This window comes from Dermochelys coriacea, chromosome 3 (genome assembly GCF_009764565.3).
Source record: "Dermochelys coriacea isolate rDerCor1 chromosome 3, rDerCor1.pri.v4, whole genome shotgun sequence".
NCBI classification, from domain to species: Eukaryota; Metazoa; Chordata; order Testudines; family Dermochelyidae; genus Dermochelys; species Dermochelys coriacea.
Genome location: NC_050070.1, coordinates 129848235 through 129864520, shown reverse-complemented (window position 1 = coordinate 129864520; position 16286 = coordinate 129848235). Strand labels below are relative to the sequence as shown.

Genomic DNA, 16286 nt, shown 5'->3' with positions numbered 1-16286 from the left:
GTAGCCTGACTGGCAGTTGATTCTTTCTGGTATATCATTGGCTCAGGACAACCCCTCCTTTGGAGCAACCAATCACATAGGACTAAAGGGAGAAAAATCCATGAGAATTCCCTCAGTCCCTTCTGAACCGTTCTGTGACTATTGGAGAGAGGGATAAGGTTTGCTCTGCCCCAAGAAATGGGCCATGGTTCCATCCCACAGAGAGTTTCTGTATCTCTATGCTAACTCCAGGACCCCTGGTATCCTCTCCCCATTCCCTACTAGTGTCTCTCCAAGACAGCCATGCTATCATGGCCTTCCCTGGCCTCTACTACAATAGGGATCTCAATTTAAAGGCCATTCCCTAATATTGCAAGAAGCTGCACAAAAGGAAGGAATCTCTCAAGAATCTCCACTGCATCAGTGAGGCCCCTTCAAACTCCTCACACTCATAGATTTCAATCCACAAGAGCCATCTATGAGTCAGTGGTGTCACTAGGATTGGAAATTTGGGTGGGCCCTGACTTTCTGGTGGACGGGCAATGATAGACTGTGGTAGGTCAGCTTTTCCCCTGGTGCTCCCGGACACAGGGCTTCACCTGTGGAGCTGGGCACACACATGGGGCAGCTCAGAAAATGGCAAGGCAGAGCTGCCGGGGAGTAGCTTTCTGAAGGGTGGGCACATGGATCTGTCCTGGATTTCAGGTGCCCAAGTGATGCTCTGGGCCACTGTGGCAGTACTACACCTGTGCTCAGATCTGGGTGGGCCTGGAGGCTAATTGGATGGGCTGCAGCCCACTCCAGCCCACCCATGGCTAAGCCCCTGCTATAAGGCCTCACCCAGGAAAGGGGCATGGTGCAGTGGAGGCAGCTGATTTTCCCCTCCTGTGCAGGACAGTAAAGAACCACATACCAGTATCTCTAGCAAGAGCTGGACCGAACTCTGATCTCTTCCATTGGGTGACTGAGTTGGTTAAGTCAGTTGACTGAGTCAAATAAGCAGTTGAACATAACTAGTGCCAATAGATATAAATCCTCTTTTCTCCCAAGCATTTCACCACCTCAAATCTATCCCCGTTACGAGTTTGGAAGTACAACAGCAAAGTACTGAGCAGCTGTACATATGTCGCGGAGATGACAATGCACTGTAAAATACACCACATGCCGGGTTACTTTTATTTCAGCAGAATGGAGGAATAGAAATCCTTGAGAGAGAAAATCCACCACAAAATTAAGGAGCTCTTATAAAAGAGAATTTAGTGCTCCTAAAATTGTTTTTTCTTCCCTAATATTTACTTTAATTAGGGCCTTCTAGGCTTGTACGGCTGCCAAAACTGAAAAAGCTGCACTTAATTGTGAGCCACTTGGGTCTCTCCAAACTAAAGTCTGTTACTTAGCCAGATGTGCATTTACAACAGAGTGAAAATGTAAAGATGTATACTGTAGGGCCACCAAGAGACAGTAGGCCAGATTTTGTTCTCATGAAACCTGTCTACATTAGAGTAAATCTGGAGTAATTCCATTTTAGAGATCAGACCATTATCTCCCTTCCCCTAAATGTTTAAGGTCTGATTCTCCACTGGCTTGCACTGTGTAGCCATTTACACCGGTGCAAAGTGGTAGCATTTTGTATCAATTCTCATTGGGTAGTGTTTGTCACTCACTTTCCAGTGCTTTTCACAGAGGTACACGGCTACATACAATTGCAAGGCATAGGAGAATTGGGAGTTTAGCATAACTTTGGGACTTCTGGGGAAAATAAATTTACTTTATTCAGTGGCTAACTAAAAAGGAAGCATTGTGCATAGCCTCTAAGCTGTTGTCTGAGAAAAATAATGTTTTGTATCCTTTCATATTGCTTTATGGTAGTGGCCTTATAAATGTAGCCCCAACCCTCAAAGTCAACCAAATAAAATTCTCCACCTTCTTTCACTTTTCAATATAGTGGGTCTATAGAAATAGTAGGTCTACTAAGGCCTGACTTCCTCTGTCCTAGAGGTCTTTGGCGGACTGATTGAAAATGAGACTTGGCACCAGAATCATAAAGGTATTTAAACACTTAACTCCCATTGAAATCCAGTTAGGCACCTTAATACCTTTAAAAATCTGGTGCTTAGGAACTCTTATAAAATTTACTTTAAAACCTGGGGCCTAATGCAATGTTTATATGTCAATGGAAAGACTCCCACTGAGCCAATAGTCGTTGGATCAGGCCCTTGGTCCCCCAATTAAAGAAGATGGGGATTTTGAGTTGCAATTCAGTCTCGGCCTCTTGTGTTGTCATGTTCCAGCTCCTTCAAAGATTGCTGAAATCCTCCTGCATAGTGAGGGAATTTGGGATATGAAATCAGCAGGAAAAAAACTAAATAATAAAAGATGTCCTTGCTGTATCAAATGTGAAATAAAGACATTTATTTGTGTTCAATTCTTTAAAGTTGACCTGCATTACGAAAAGAAATGGATCTATGCATTATTTTGTTTGTTCATGATATCTAAGAAGCCTGAAAGCTCTGTGTGTGTTGGGGAGGAGGGGGGCAGTTTATAATATATGAGGGAGAGGGGAATTTTTCTTTCTTGTTTTGATATTAGAAATTCAGTTCCTGTCGAACTTAGAAAACTCTGGTTGGAGAACTATTGAATTGATTACACATATCAAGAGAATGAAATCTTGGAAACTGGGAAGAAAAAGTTTTAGTCAGACTATGTAAAATGCATGATTAAAACACACTAGCAGCTACTTTACTCCAATGACAAACTTGACATTTTGGAGAAAGGATGTATTTATGAAAGGGTACAGCAAACATTATCTTATTAATACAAGCATGAGAACAAATGATAGACATCTCAGATGTCTAACAAATCTTTTAGTAAAAACAGGAAAGACTAGGTGGAAAAACAAACAGGAAAACTTTTTTTTAAATACATAATGAAGAAGCAAAAATGAAAAAGCAAAAAATGCCTTCTTGTCAACTATTTGAAATGGGCCATCCTGATTATCACTACAAAAATGTTTTTGTTTTTTTCCCTCCTGCTGATTTGTCTCATTAAGAGTTGGTATGGCAACCCCCATTTTTTCATATTATGTGTGTGTATATAAAATATCTTTCTACTGTATTTTCCATTTCATGCATCTGATGAAGTGGATTTTAGCCCATGAAAGCTTATGCTCAAATTTGTTGGTCTCTAAGATGCCACAAGTACTCCTCATTCTTATACCTATTAAACAATCATAACATTCCTGGCAATTATTTTAGAAAAACAAAATGGCTCCTGTGACCCCAAAAAGACCCCAGTGCCAGTGGACAAGGGGCTCCCTGTGTCTAGCAGTGAGTCTCAGCTGGCCACAGCAGTTCAGTGTACCCCAAGTCATTGTCATATCCGATACTAGTTTTATATATGTATCTAAAAAGTGTCCAGTAAGGTAACAGGATGGCCACTAATACTGTCTGGGGTTTGTATAGATATATGAAAAATTATACATGTGCTGGAAATATATTCTTAAATCATGTTTGTCAGGAGTGCCTAAGTTATCCAGTCCTAGACAAAGGAATGTGGTTCCACCTGCTTGAATGTTTCTCCAAAGTAAACTGAGCAAGGAGAGACTGACGTTTGCCTGATGGTTCTGTCTACCTTGCATGTAAACCAGTGTGGCAGATGGACACTTAACATTCCCCCTGGGGGACAGAAGCTGCAGCTTCAGGAAATCTTCCTGCCTCCAGAAGCAAGCTCATTGGTTCTCTGTGCTTATATCTTCCAGATTTCAATCTGGCATCCTGAAGAGACGCAAACAAAGCACTGAACTCGGGGTTGCATTCTGGCTAAGAACTAGCCAGCCATGCTGGAAGATCAACTGTGGTGAGAAAATTACCATGGAACAAAAGACTCTAGTTTGTAAAGTTAGGTTTTACCTTTCAAAGCGTATGTGACACTGCACCCCATATTCTTCACAGATGTTATGATCTCCTTGACAACATCGTGTATTCTGCAAGATAAGTCATGTGAGGCGTCATTAGAAAGGTTATGATTTACTGACTATGATTATCCTATTTGTATGCATGTACCATTTTTGTATCTGAAGTCAGTCAATGCTGACTATATCTGTACTACAAATGTGTTTACATCTGGGGAACATCCACTAGGCAAAAGGCTCTCAGTCTAGATGGCTGAGAAGGGCCCATTCAAGTTAATGAACCATTAGGGAGAAAAATAGGCCTTAGAAGAAGCTTATTTCCCACCTAGGGGGACTTCCTGAGGATGCCACAAACAGCCTCTGACTCATGACTGCTGTGAACTACAGGGACATGTGATCAGGTCACCTGGTGCTGGACTCCATCTTGGGATCTTCATGTTTTTCCACTGACTGGCATGGGAACCAAGCCTTGAAAGAAGGGGTTCCTGCCATATGCAAAGGCTGTTTAAGGCAGGGGAGTGACATTGTGGTTCTTCACTCACTCCCCACCCAAAGAGACTGTTGGAAACACCTAAGGAACAGAGACTGAACTGGGGGAAGTGCTGGACCCAGACTGAAGGGATTTTTGGCCTGTGAATGGAACACCTGGGGATTAAGCTGTAAGCAAGTGCAGCTGGCCCCTTAAAAAGGTGCATCCTGCTTGTACCATCCCTTAAGGTGAAGATCTGCTATTCATATCCAATCTCTTTAGTATATTAAGCTTACATTGCATTTATTTGTTTGGTAGGTAATCTGCTTTGATCTGTTAGATTTTAAGTGATAAGGGATAGCAGTCTTCTGTAGTTACTTATTTTTGCTTTGTCTAAAACCATCATGTGGGAGTCATAACTCGGGGCAGAAAGTTGTTTATCAGTCTCTACATGGGGGGTGAGGGGGTGAATTTCATGAGCTTAGATCGTACAGTTCCCTGTGTAGCACAAGATGGCATAAATTTGGGTTTACACTCCGGGGGGTGCATGCCTGAGTAGCTGGGAAATTCCTTAGCTGGAGCCTCCCCGTGCAGAGCAGATCACAGCAGTCTGCAGCTGGGTGAGTCCCTACCTGGTATGCATGCTGGTAAAAGCGCAGGCTGGTCACAACAGTACAGTGTAAAGGGACCCAGGCTGGTCGGTCAGGGTGGCTCAATGGTACCCCAGTTCTAGGTGGCACCCCAGGGGAATGCATCCCTGTGTCTCTACTCTTGTTCGTAACCATTTCTATCCTAATATCTGTTTGTTTTGTTTATATTTCACAACCATCTCAATGCAGTGTTCCAAGCTGAAGAGTAAAATCCTTAGCCAAACTAACAGGCTGGTACTGTGTATTGTCTCTTCAAAGGAGCAGTGAACTTGATCTGGGAGAACTCCAGTGAAAGGGGCTGAGCACTGCAGAGGAGATGGTTTAGGGAAACTTGGGACTGGAGGTGTCGCCCTGAAAGGAGTAACCAAGCTGGTGGAAGCCAGGGTGAGGCCATTGTGCTGTTAAGCAGGCTTCTGATGTCTGGGCTCTTAACCAAAACTGCACAGCACAGAAGCACCTAGGTTTAAAGGGCAGGCAGAGACACAACTCCTTGCTGGTCTGGGTGAACCCCCAGAGCATCACAGCTCCCTAAGAATCCAACACAGTGTAAATGCTGCTTCAGTGGTACCTAGAAACCCACAGGAGTCTGTGCTGTTCTAGATAAAAATCAGGCTTCAAGAAATCTTTCTGTGAGTGGCTTGTTAGGGAAGTGGACAAGGACAAAATGGCAAGATGCGGACAGCAGAGAACCATCTAGAGTGGATGAAGCTACTAAATACTTGTCTTTACTGAAGGAAGCTCCTGCTGCTGTCGGAAAGGAGCTGGTGGCTCCTTATAAAGCTGCTTTCCTGCTTAGCTGGTTGCCTGCTGCTCCCTGAACTCCTACAGTAGATGTAGCAGAAGGGGTGCACATGTTGAAAGGCAGCTAATAGCCAGCACACAGGGCAGTAGTGAGTGAAAATGATGACCTCTTATGCCAACCACACAAATGGGCAGACATGGCAGGGTGGCAGAGGCCAAGCCACAGGGAACTGGGGTGAGAGTGATCAGAGGAACGGAGACTTAAGGACCTTGGGTAGGATGACGGAAACATACATTAAGAATGGGATGTATGTTTTGGGTGGGAAGCAAAAGGGGGGGCATGGGGTTGGCAACTTTGAATCTGTAGCAGAGCCCTCTGAATTGGTCCTAGGTGGACCAATGTGTATGTTACAAGCAGGGATGTAGGTTTTATACTGGGTCCGGTGTGCCGAGACAGAACACCACACATGCATACAGCTCAGGGTTGTGCGTGACAAGTGGAATGTGAATGCTGCTCCTGAATTTGCACAAGCATATCGGGCTTTCAGAAATATGTTCCCTAGACTATTAATGACTCCTAGCAATCTGGGACACAACAGACCCCACCGCCGGAAATATTTTTAGGGCTTCTGTAGCCTTATACCAAGTGTTTGTGTGTGTGTGTGTGTGTGTGTGTTTGTGCTTGGGTTTTTTTTTTTTGTTTTTAATAGATACTCATAGGTGAGAGAGGAAATGTTGACAGAACGACTCTGATAACCTTTCATTTGCTTGTGGAAAACAACTCTTGAATCTGAATTTGTTCAGGTTATTTGTGGATCCACTGTAATACCACATGGTAGATCTAAGGGGGAGAAAACTAGAATTGGCTCCATTTACTCTTTAGGAATGGCCCTAAAGGTGAATCTTGAAAGTGAATTGCCAGACTTACTAAAGTGGTGTGCTGGATGGAGTGACTGAGCTGCTGCCACAAAAAATGTCAGTGTGCATGATTCACTAGCAGTGGAGGCAACCATGTCTTAACCACTAATTTATGAGGTGCCAATAAACACCTGAACACTGTGACCATGCTTGTGTCCTGGCTGACTCTTGCTGGAAATACAAGAGTTGCATTTTGGGTCAATTACAGAGTAATCCATAAATAACAGTAACCATAGATGTGTTTTGCTATTTACAGTAAATATTTTCCTCTGCAAATGATCAATCTGGACATTCCAATCAACAGCATCTTTGTTATTTAATTTATGGCTATGGTAGCTGAGTAAATGTTGTAGTGTAATGCGACATAAGAAAATGCCATAAATATAATATGATTAATCATGTATTAAAAACAGCACGGTAGAATTGCTGGCAGAGAACTTTCTCAGCTGGATCAGTGTGCTCTTTGTTACTGAAAAATGGCAAGCTGTCTCCTGAAAGAAGAGCATAGGTTAATTCCACCATCTTGAAAACAAAGATGCTGTTGGCTACATTGGAACAAATGTGCTGTTCAGCTGGCAGGCTCCTGCACAAATATAAACATGTACAGTAACTGGGTATCTCAGTAAAAATGAAGAAAGGCTTGCCTGTTTATATGCACAAAAGGCACGGTCTAAAATGACTCTTTCCAGATAAAGGAAAAGAACAAAAGTGAGGGATTCAGGACAGAGCATGGTGCATATGCTTGTGTCCAGAAGCTATTCTGAAAACAAAATGGCTGCTAAAGTCTGTACACACAGACAATACCTAGACCTGGATAGTAAAGGAGCAGTAAATAGTTAAAATGGTGGTGGTTGTTGTTTGAAATGGTAACCTCTTTTTTTGTTTTCTAAGTTGTGTTGGATGCCTCTCCCATTATGCACTATTGGACAACATATTCATAGATGAGTGAGTTACTAACCTATAACAATTCTTAAAACTGGGGAAACAGAACCAAGTATGAATAGGTCATTTGTATGTGGGGACTATGTCAAACTACAACTGTCCCCTATGTTCCTCTACATCCCACGTCAGGGCAACCCATACCTACTGAGAAGGCCTGGGTGTTGAAATACCTGTTGTGGTACTGGGATTTCAGCTGGCTTCTCAGTAGCTCAAATAACTGAGACCACACATGCAGAGAGCAAAACACACAGTTTAAGAAATAACTAGTTATTCAGCTATGACCCAGCTGACTGACAGAATAGTGCAGCAGCAGCCCATCTCAGGTTCTCTGGTCCTAAAGATCTTCCTGTTTTTAATCATCTGACATATGGGTTTTTAGCCTGAGTGGTGTTGCCACAAAGGGACTTGGGGGGCCCCCATTACTGTAAAACCATCAGCTCCTTACATCTTTATGTATTTAGCCTCACTATCCCATTGGGGTAGGGAAGTACTATTCTCTCCATTTCACAGTTCTGAATTTGCTCCCTTTCAAGGGCTTGAGGAGGGGGGAGTGTACTGGAAATGACAGGAGTCAAAGATGAATGTGAGACTGTTTGGGCAGGTTGAAGGGAGAAGAAAAATATCTAGAATCTCCCATTTTTGAGGCCTTTCGGTTTCAATCTCATTTACTAAAATGACTTTTGCCTCTCTTAGCAGTACAGATGGGCCAGGAGCAGCTATGAAGCAAGTTCACAAAACACAGGAAGAGAACTATTTTTTGGAAAGCAGACTGAGATTATTTTCTGATGCATGTTCCCACTCTATTTGGATGGGAGAACACAGGTTGCTGAGGGTCACATACAGCAGAGCCTGCTGCCAGTTTCACTGTCTCCTGTCCTAGCTTCTTAAGGAGTCCTGTTTGCAGGCATTGCAAAAACAACAAAACACAATTTTTGTGCAAAGCTCCCAGGAACACTGGTTCATGCCCTGAAAACCAGAATTCCTGATTTTTTTTTTTCAGAGATGTAGTCATGTAGGCACCTGATATTCCCCGGGTCAATTTTCCAGCCATTGTACATACTTAGACTCTTCCTCCTGCTTCCATTCTGGCCTGTTGTGAGTTGGCAAGCAGCCCTCCTCCACAGTGTCCATAGGGTTCAACAAGTCCCCTGTAAGGCCACTATGACTCTCTCATTTCCTTTCTCCCCTCTCCCCCACATACAAGTGGTGCAGAGGGCTTTGCACAGAGCCGTGAGAGCAATGCTCCAAAGTCTATTGAAGTCAATGGGGACAGATCCAAGTGAATTTAACCAGACATAATTCAGTGCACATGTATATAAAAATACAACACTAACATAAGGCCATATTCTCTCTGACTAATGTTGTTCAGACTGAAACTATGTACACGCACAGCAGTTCCACCACCACTGTTCCAACTCATGCTACCAAGGAATATGGCTCCCATGGGACCAGGACTGCTTCATTTACTCCTGGCTCTGGACTTCCCACCTGCACAAACCTGTTAAGGGGGTTCTATAGTACAGAGAAAATTCAACTGAACAGCTAGTGCAGCACTCAACATTTGCTTTTATCGACTTTTAAAATCTGCAGCTCTGAGAGAGGTTTTTACTTTTTTTAAAATCCTTCACTTTTATTGGGGGGGGGGATTATAAGCAAGCAATATCCAATACTTGTACATGAACAATTCCTTGCTCTTGTAATAGCTAAGCAACAAGAATTAGTCCAACTGCTGGCCTGATATATTAAGAGGTGCAGTGCACCACTGAAGTCCAAATCTTGCACTTTGCTTATGTTGCAAAAGTGGGGGTGGTGATGGAAAAGGGTGTAGTTGTTCTCCCCATCCCTTCCCATTGTCAGCTGCAAGGCAGGACTTTTCATTAGCACTTAGATGCGGCTGGCAAAGGTGATGTCATCTGAACCATATCCCCAAGAGAGTATAGCCTGTGGTTAGGGGTCAAGTCTAGCCCCATAGCCAGTTGGTGTGTATGCTGTGGTCAAAGCAAAAGCTTTAGTGAGGAATACATGCTCCTCCAGTTCAGAGGAGCAGTACAGTGCATATCACCAAGCATCCACCCTGCCTGCCATCAGGAATATGGTCCTAGCGACGGGGACTCTTGTTGCAGAGGCTGCAATGGGCAGTGTGTCTGTTTCCCTTCAGTGCTGTTTGGTCCTAAAGAAGTAAACTGGTCATGTTAATTTCCACTCTATTGCTCTCGCCCTTTGTTTCTAATGCATGCCTCCTGGAAGAATGCAAAATTAGTATGGAAAGACTTGGAGGGATAGCCGGGTTAGTCTGTATCTGTTAGATGCATCTGAAGAAGTGGGAATTTTACCCACGAAAGCTTATGCCCAAATAAATCTGTTTAGTCTTTAAGATGCCATCAGACTCCTTGTTCTTATGGAAAGACTGGTGAATGTCAAACTTGTAGAAAGGAGTGATTATATTCTGAAAATTGACTAAAACTATAGAAAGTACAAAGCAATGTTCCTTTTAAACACGGAGTTAATTACAGAGTTGAGATGGACTTATTTATTGTATGAAAATCTGACTTTTGTCAGAGAAAATGACATACAAAGAACACCAGAGGGCACTCTTTTGTTAGATTTGCTTGAAAAACCATGACAAAATAAAAAAAGCATCAGGGTTTTTTTTTTTAAAAAAGTGTCCATTATTATCTGAGCATAACAACCAGAAGTTGTGCATTTCATAGGCAAAAAACAAGCTAGATATATTTAACCTTTTATACTGTTCTATATGGTTGTGCTTTCACTAAATTAACTTAATGGTTTAAATTTATTAGAAACAGATGTTGGGACTGATCCTGCAATCTTTGCTCAGGCAAACTAACCATTGATGAGCAGCAGCATCTTGCTCAAGATTCTCTATAGCTCAAGTGTGGAGACCTGTGATTTGGGACTCTATGACTAGGGTTCTTGTCACAGCTTCCTAGTGCTCTGTGAAAATGGTATATCAATCGTATATGTCTGTAGTGCATGGATTCATCAGATAATGACTGAAAGATCAGATGCAGTGTGCTGCTGTTCTCTTCTCTTCCCCCACATCTCCCCCCTGCAAAAAACAAAATGTAAACCATATTTACAAAGTTTTAACAATGAAGTTAAGTGCACACTGAAGATTTGTCAGACAAACTTCAAGATGTTTGTAATAATTGGCAGCATGCACATTATATTAAAGTTACTTGGTCCTGTCTCAAAAAGTGTGTATATATAGTATGTATACCTAGATCATCCCTGACAAGTATTTGTCTAATCTGTTCTTAAAAACCTCCCAGGATGGGGATTTCACAGCCTTCCTAGATACCATGTTTCAGTGCTTCATATATTGAAAAAGTGTTGAACTGGGACTAAGTAGACGTTAGAGGCCAACTCATTTGAGCTGCTTCAATGGAGGAAAAAGTACTTTTTTTTTTTAAGGGAAGTTAACTAAAGTCTCCATGTTCAGCTTGTTTTCCCCATGAAGTGCATTTTTACGATGCTAGACATTGTTGCCCCTTTGGCTGAAGCAGTTAACTGAAGTTCAGGGCCTTTGCAGGATTGTTTCATTAGGATAAGAAATCAATTCTGAATCAGTATATTCATGGTGTAACCTTGCCGATTTGTTTTAAAAAATACACAAGCTCCTGATTCCTGAACACTTGGGGGGAAGAAAGACACTCCCCCCCACACGTCCACAAACATACACAGCCATCACTTTCCTTGCTCACAGATGCCCATGTCTGCCACTCCAGTGAGTTCTGTGCTCAAGAAACTCTGTGCTGCTTCTCAAGATCACACTCACAAATCCTTCCCCATTTCTGATATTGTAACCCATGCATTTGCTACCAGGGAAACCCTTCATGCCACACCGTGGTCTAGTGCCTTCAGTGGTAGCCCCCAGATTATTTTACAATAAAAGTGCTTGATTGGTCCTTCTCTGAGCCTGAAAGGAAAAGTGCTTGGCACACCCATAGCCCAATGGTTCTCAACCTTTCCAGACTACTGTACTCTTTTCAGGAATCAGATTTGTCTACCCCACCCCGCATATTTCACCTCACTTAAACTACTTGCTCACAAATTGGACATAAAAATACAAAAGTGACTTGGCATCTGAAAAATTGCTTGTTCTCAATTTTACCATATAATTATAAAAAGCAATTGGAATATAAATATTGTACTTGTGTTTCAGCGTATAGTGTATGGAGCAGTATAAATAAGTCATTGTCTGTCTGTCTATGGAATTTTAGTTTGTACTGACTTTGCTAGTGCTTTTATGTGGCCTGTTATAAAACTAAGCAAATATCTAGATGTATTGATGTACTCCACAGAGGTCTTCCAGGTACCCCCAAGGATATGCGTACCCCTGGTTGAGAACCCCTGCCATAGGCTTTAATAAATTCTGTGATTCTTTTTATCTAAGACAAATTTTGAAGGCAGCTATAAGCACCTTTCAGCATAGCAATATAAAAATGTTTGTTCCACTATTCTCTTTTTCTACTACTAGGTATTTCTTAAGAAAAAAAGTGTTTTGTAAGTAGGATAATATACTTAAAAGTGTGATATTTACAGCTGTTTAGAAGTGAATGTTCCGATTTGTGTAGTATTTTAATAAATCTTTGATTTAATATAGTATTAAGTTCCTGGTTGACAGGAAACAGTTGGGGCCCTATTCTGTGTCACTTTATTATTCCCTTCATACTGGATGTTAGAAAACCCCAAAAAGAGGAAAGATGGTACATCTAGAGAAGTCTTATTTTCAGAACAGGTATAGTTAGAGCTGCAGCAATAGTATTTGTACACTGGAATTATCCATATGCTGTCCTGATGTACCTCACTCTTTACAATGGGCTGGTTTAAAGCCTACTGAACTTGAAGTATTTTTCCATTGGTTTCATTGGGGTTTGGATCAAACAGCTCTAGAAGTGAGAGGGAAGATCGGTGTACGTTCTTGTTCTGTATTGGTTATTTTTCTTTATTGGCAACAAAAATTTAGTCTGAATTACAATTCTTTTTTTTTCTACAATGTGGACACCTCCACTAGGAATGACCCTGAGACCACCCACTCATTTCACATCAGCCACTGAAATGTCATCAAATAACAGCCAACTTTAGTTACTATAAACGTGGGCCAAATTCAGAGTAACTTGGAGACAAGAGGGTCCAATAATCATACTCCGTCCCTTCAGCCATTGTGTCCCTACAGAACACCATGAAACCTATTTTTTCCCCCAATATTAGATGAAATATGCACCCCTGCCTCCCAGAAGGCCTATACACCTCTCAAGTCCCACTGACACCCCATATCAAGGGTTTAAATAGGACTCAAGTGGTGCACAGATCTTGTACTGCCCTTTGCACAGGGGTGAATTTCATCCAGTATAGCTTGCTGTATAATAGAAATAATCCCTATTGCCTAGTTCTCACAAATAGCCTTTGAAATTGATTAAATGCCTCTGCTTCACTTTAGCTATTAATCATTCACAGAACTGATTTATTTAATTTATACACTGCAAAGCGGTAGAGATTATTCCATAAGTAACCACAATACCGTATGCCAATTATAATTCCAAGGAACACTGTAGCATCACCATTAACAGTACTGTCCTTTTTCTGGTTCAAATCTGGAATCAAGTACCTACTTGAGAAATAAGACTTCAAAGTGGATCACAGGCTCACTTCTGCCCTGCAGGGTGGTTTTTCTCTGTGAAACAGTGGTTTCTGTGGCCACATCTGGATTTTAAATTCCTTTGTAGCTTAGTTTAAATTGTACAGAATCATACGATATACTTATTCAAGTTTACACAAGTAATATGTGCTTTAAAAATAATTTTTTCTCTCCCTATTGGTTGGTTGTCTTCCAGTTTTCACAACTGTAACAAATCTAATAAGGAGAAATCTTCAGTGCTAGAAGGATTAATGTGTTGCTGCACTGGCACTGATGTAAAGACTGAATGCACCAGAGATAAGAATTACTTCCAGATATTACAACAATAAAACCTCTCTTTGATGATACGGTAACAAGTTCATATTCATATAAAGCAAATCAGAGGCTGAAATGAAATACTGAGTCAAATCAAATTTCAGCATATATGATTTCCTTTTTGTAAATGCTCGAGTGTCTTGTATCTTTAATACAATAAGAAAATGGCTTTGATTATATTATAAGATAAGCTAGACTTTTTATATTTCTATGTTGGTTCATTTACCATGTGTTTGTACAGAAATAAGGAATCGTGAGAAATCACAAACTACCCAAAGTGGTATAAAGACAGTTAGGCAGCAGGGTATGTGATTTCTCCCCCCGCCTCTCCTCTTTCCTCTCCCATTCCCCCCCCCCCCAACATTTAGAAGTTCTGGAAGGTCCAGCTTCATATCCCATTTCACTTCAGCGCTAGCAAATGAAAAAGCCCAGATCCTGTTCTTTCTACTGAATCCATTTATATTTTGTCTAACATGTGGGCAACAGGACATATCCTGCAATCATTCCTTCAGGTCCTAACCAGTTGTCACTTTTTGGCCTAAGCCCCTCTCTCCAAGTTGCATCCTTTTGTCAAGCCATAAACCTCCCCAAGCTCTAGATGGAACCATCAAAAGGTTGGTTAATTTGTTAAAAGAGAACTGAAAACTCTTGCTCTCCGCCAAGACCCGAGTTCCGGATTCTGAGTTTCTCCTTTGACATATGGCCAGCATCTATGGCAGCATATGAAGCTGCAAACAACATTCTACCACTTCATGAGTTATGTCATTGTCTGTCTGCTGTACAGAAATAACAGAACCTGGAACTCCAGTTTTGGCAACTTAGTAAAAGAGGAAACTAGCTTATTTTGCCTTAAATGGTGTGTCAACTCCTGAAGTTCTTCATCTTCATTGAGGTAAAACTCCCAATGAAGATAGTGGACATTTTGACCTGACCCTATATTTCTAACTGTTAATATACATGAATAGCAAAAAATATTGCTTTCTAGCTTTGGTATATGTATGGCCTTCCTCCCACCCCATTTACCATAGCATCTGGGAGCCTCTCACTCTTTAATTTATCTTTTTACATCTATCCTGTGAGGTGGATAGGTGGTGGTGGTCTTATTTTACAGAGAGATTGTGATTTATGCACTGTCACACAGTAGGTGGCAGAGCTGGGACTTGAACCTGATCTGCCTAGTGCTAGTGTTCCGGACAGTACTAATTCCTGTGTGAATATATCTCGCATAGCTTCTCACCCATGTGTGAGAGGGATGGATGGATGACTACTTCAGTCTGCAGATACAGGGTATGTTATACAGAGTCAGAGGGCCATATCTTAACAGAGTATCTAGAGATTCCCTTCACATAGGTTTGCTAGGCTCCCAATCATCAGTCATCTTTGCTGCCTCCTTCTTAGGTGGATCCTTCAACTTATCAGATATCTGTTCTTGTACACAAAGTACACTTTCTACAGACACTACAAAGCCCTACAGTTGCAATAGCAGGCACAGGGCCATATACAGTTCAATCTTCCCATCCTAGCATTCTGAAGCCCCTTATGATGCTACTCTGGCCACCATCATGGCTCTTGTTTATGTCCCTCATCACCCCTTCACTGACTTATTTCATTCTCCAACTGTGGTCTTCACATGGTCTCCTGGCAATGGACCAACCTCCCAGTCCCAATGAGCCAGATCCCCCAACCATCTGTATTTCAAATCCTACTAAAGATTTGTTTCTTCTGTGAGATGTAAACTATCATCATCTCTGCACATCAACATTTTATGAAGGGGAAAAGAGGAAAAAACCTTTAAATCAATTTAGTACCTTCCTCTTTAATACAGAGATTGTCTTGTACAGTTCCACACACACATTTTCTGCACTTAAATAAAACGGCTCTGCTGCTATCCTGCAACCTGTGTGGGACAAGACAGAGAACTTCATCTTTGCTCCACTACATGGGACCTTCTGTGTCAAATCTTACTACTCAGGCTACTTGGTGCAGGGTGATGGGGGGATTTTTCCTCAGCCTTTTCACTGGGTAGTTCATGAAATATGATGTTGTGAAGTAGTACTATACATGTCCAGTCACTGGAACGTATAGTTATCTGAGAGACCTATTGTGATATACTGCCCTCCTTGCAAGCTCTTTCCCTCTTTATGCATGATTCCATACAACTCCTTACATAATGGTGACATTCTAATAGCCTACATATGTCATCTGTTGCTTTTTCTCATTCAGCATGCCTCACAAAAGGCATTGTGTAAGTGAAGAGCTGTGACTACAGTTTTTTTTTTAATAGTGTATTAGGGAAAATAAAATTTAGAGAAGCAATTAACTTTGGGCACCATACATTGTATTTAAGCACTGAAGCATAAGTACATATTTTACAGTTTGTTAACATGGGGAATTGTCTATTTTTAATCTAAAAAACAATCCAATATTGAGATTTGTAATTACACATATAACAGCAAAAAATGCATCATGTTTCAATTAAATAGTTCTGTGGTGATTAAAATCCACATGGCTTTCTGCGTCAGTCATTTTATTTAACGTTTATTTTGTGGTAGTACCTAAAGGTTAACCAAGTTACAGCCCCATTGTGCTTGGTGCTATACAAATAAAACTCACTGGGTGTAATATGCCCCCCTCTGTGCCAATCCACAGAAGAAACAAGTGTGTTTCAGGTACAACTACAGAGCATGGTGCTTTAGATCA

At 41.5% G+C, this 16286-nt stretch overlaps 1 long non-coding RNA gene across 5 annotated transcripts in view; it reads left to right on the top strand.

The window, feature by feature from the left end:
* Positions 1 to 16286, top strand: part of LOC122459404 — a 132114-nt gene that overhangs the window by 19571 nt on the left and 96257 nt on the right. For 4 of the 5 annotated variants that reach the window (XR_006280070.1, XR_006280069.1, XR_006280067.1 and 1 more), the window contains exon 2: positions 3737 to 3834. This is a non-coding gene — a long non-coding RNA (uncharacterized LOC122459404). Of the gene's footprint in view, positions 1 to 3736; positions 3835 to 3929; positions 3997 to 16286 lie in introns of all 5 variants that reach the window. The other variant, XR_006280068.1, reaches the window with a different exon arrangement.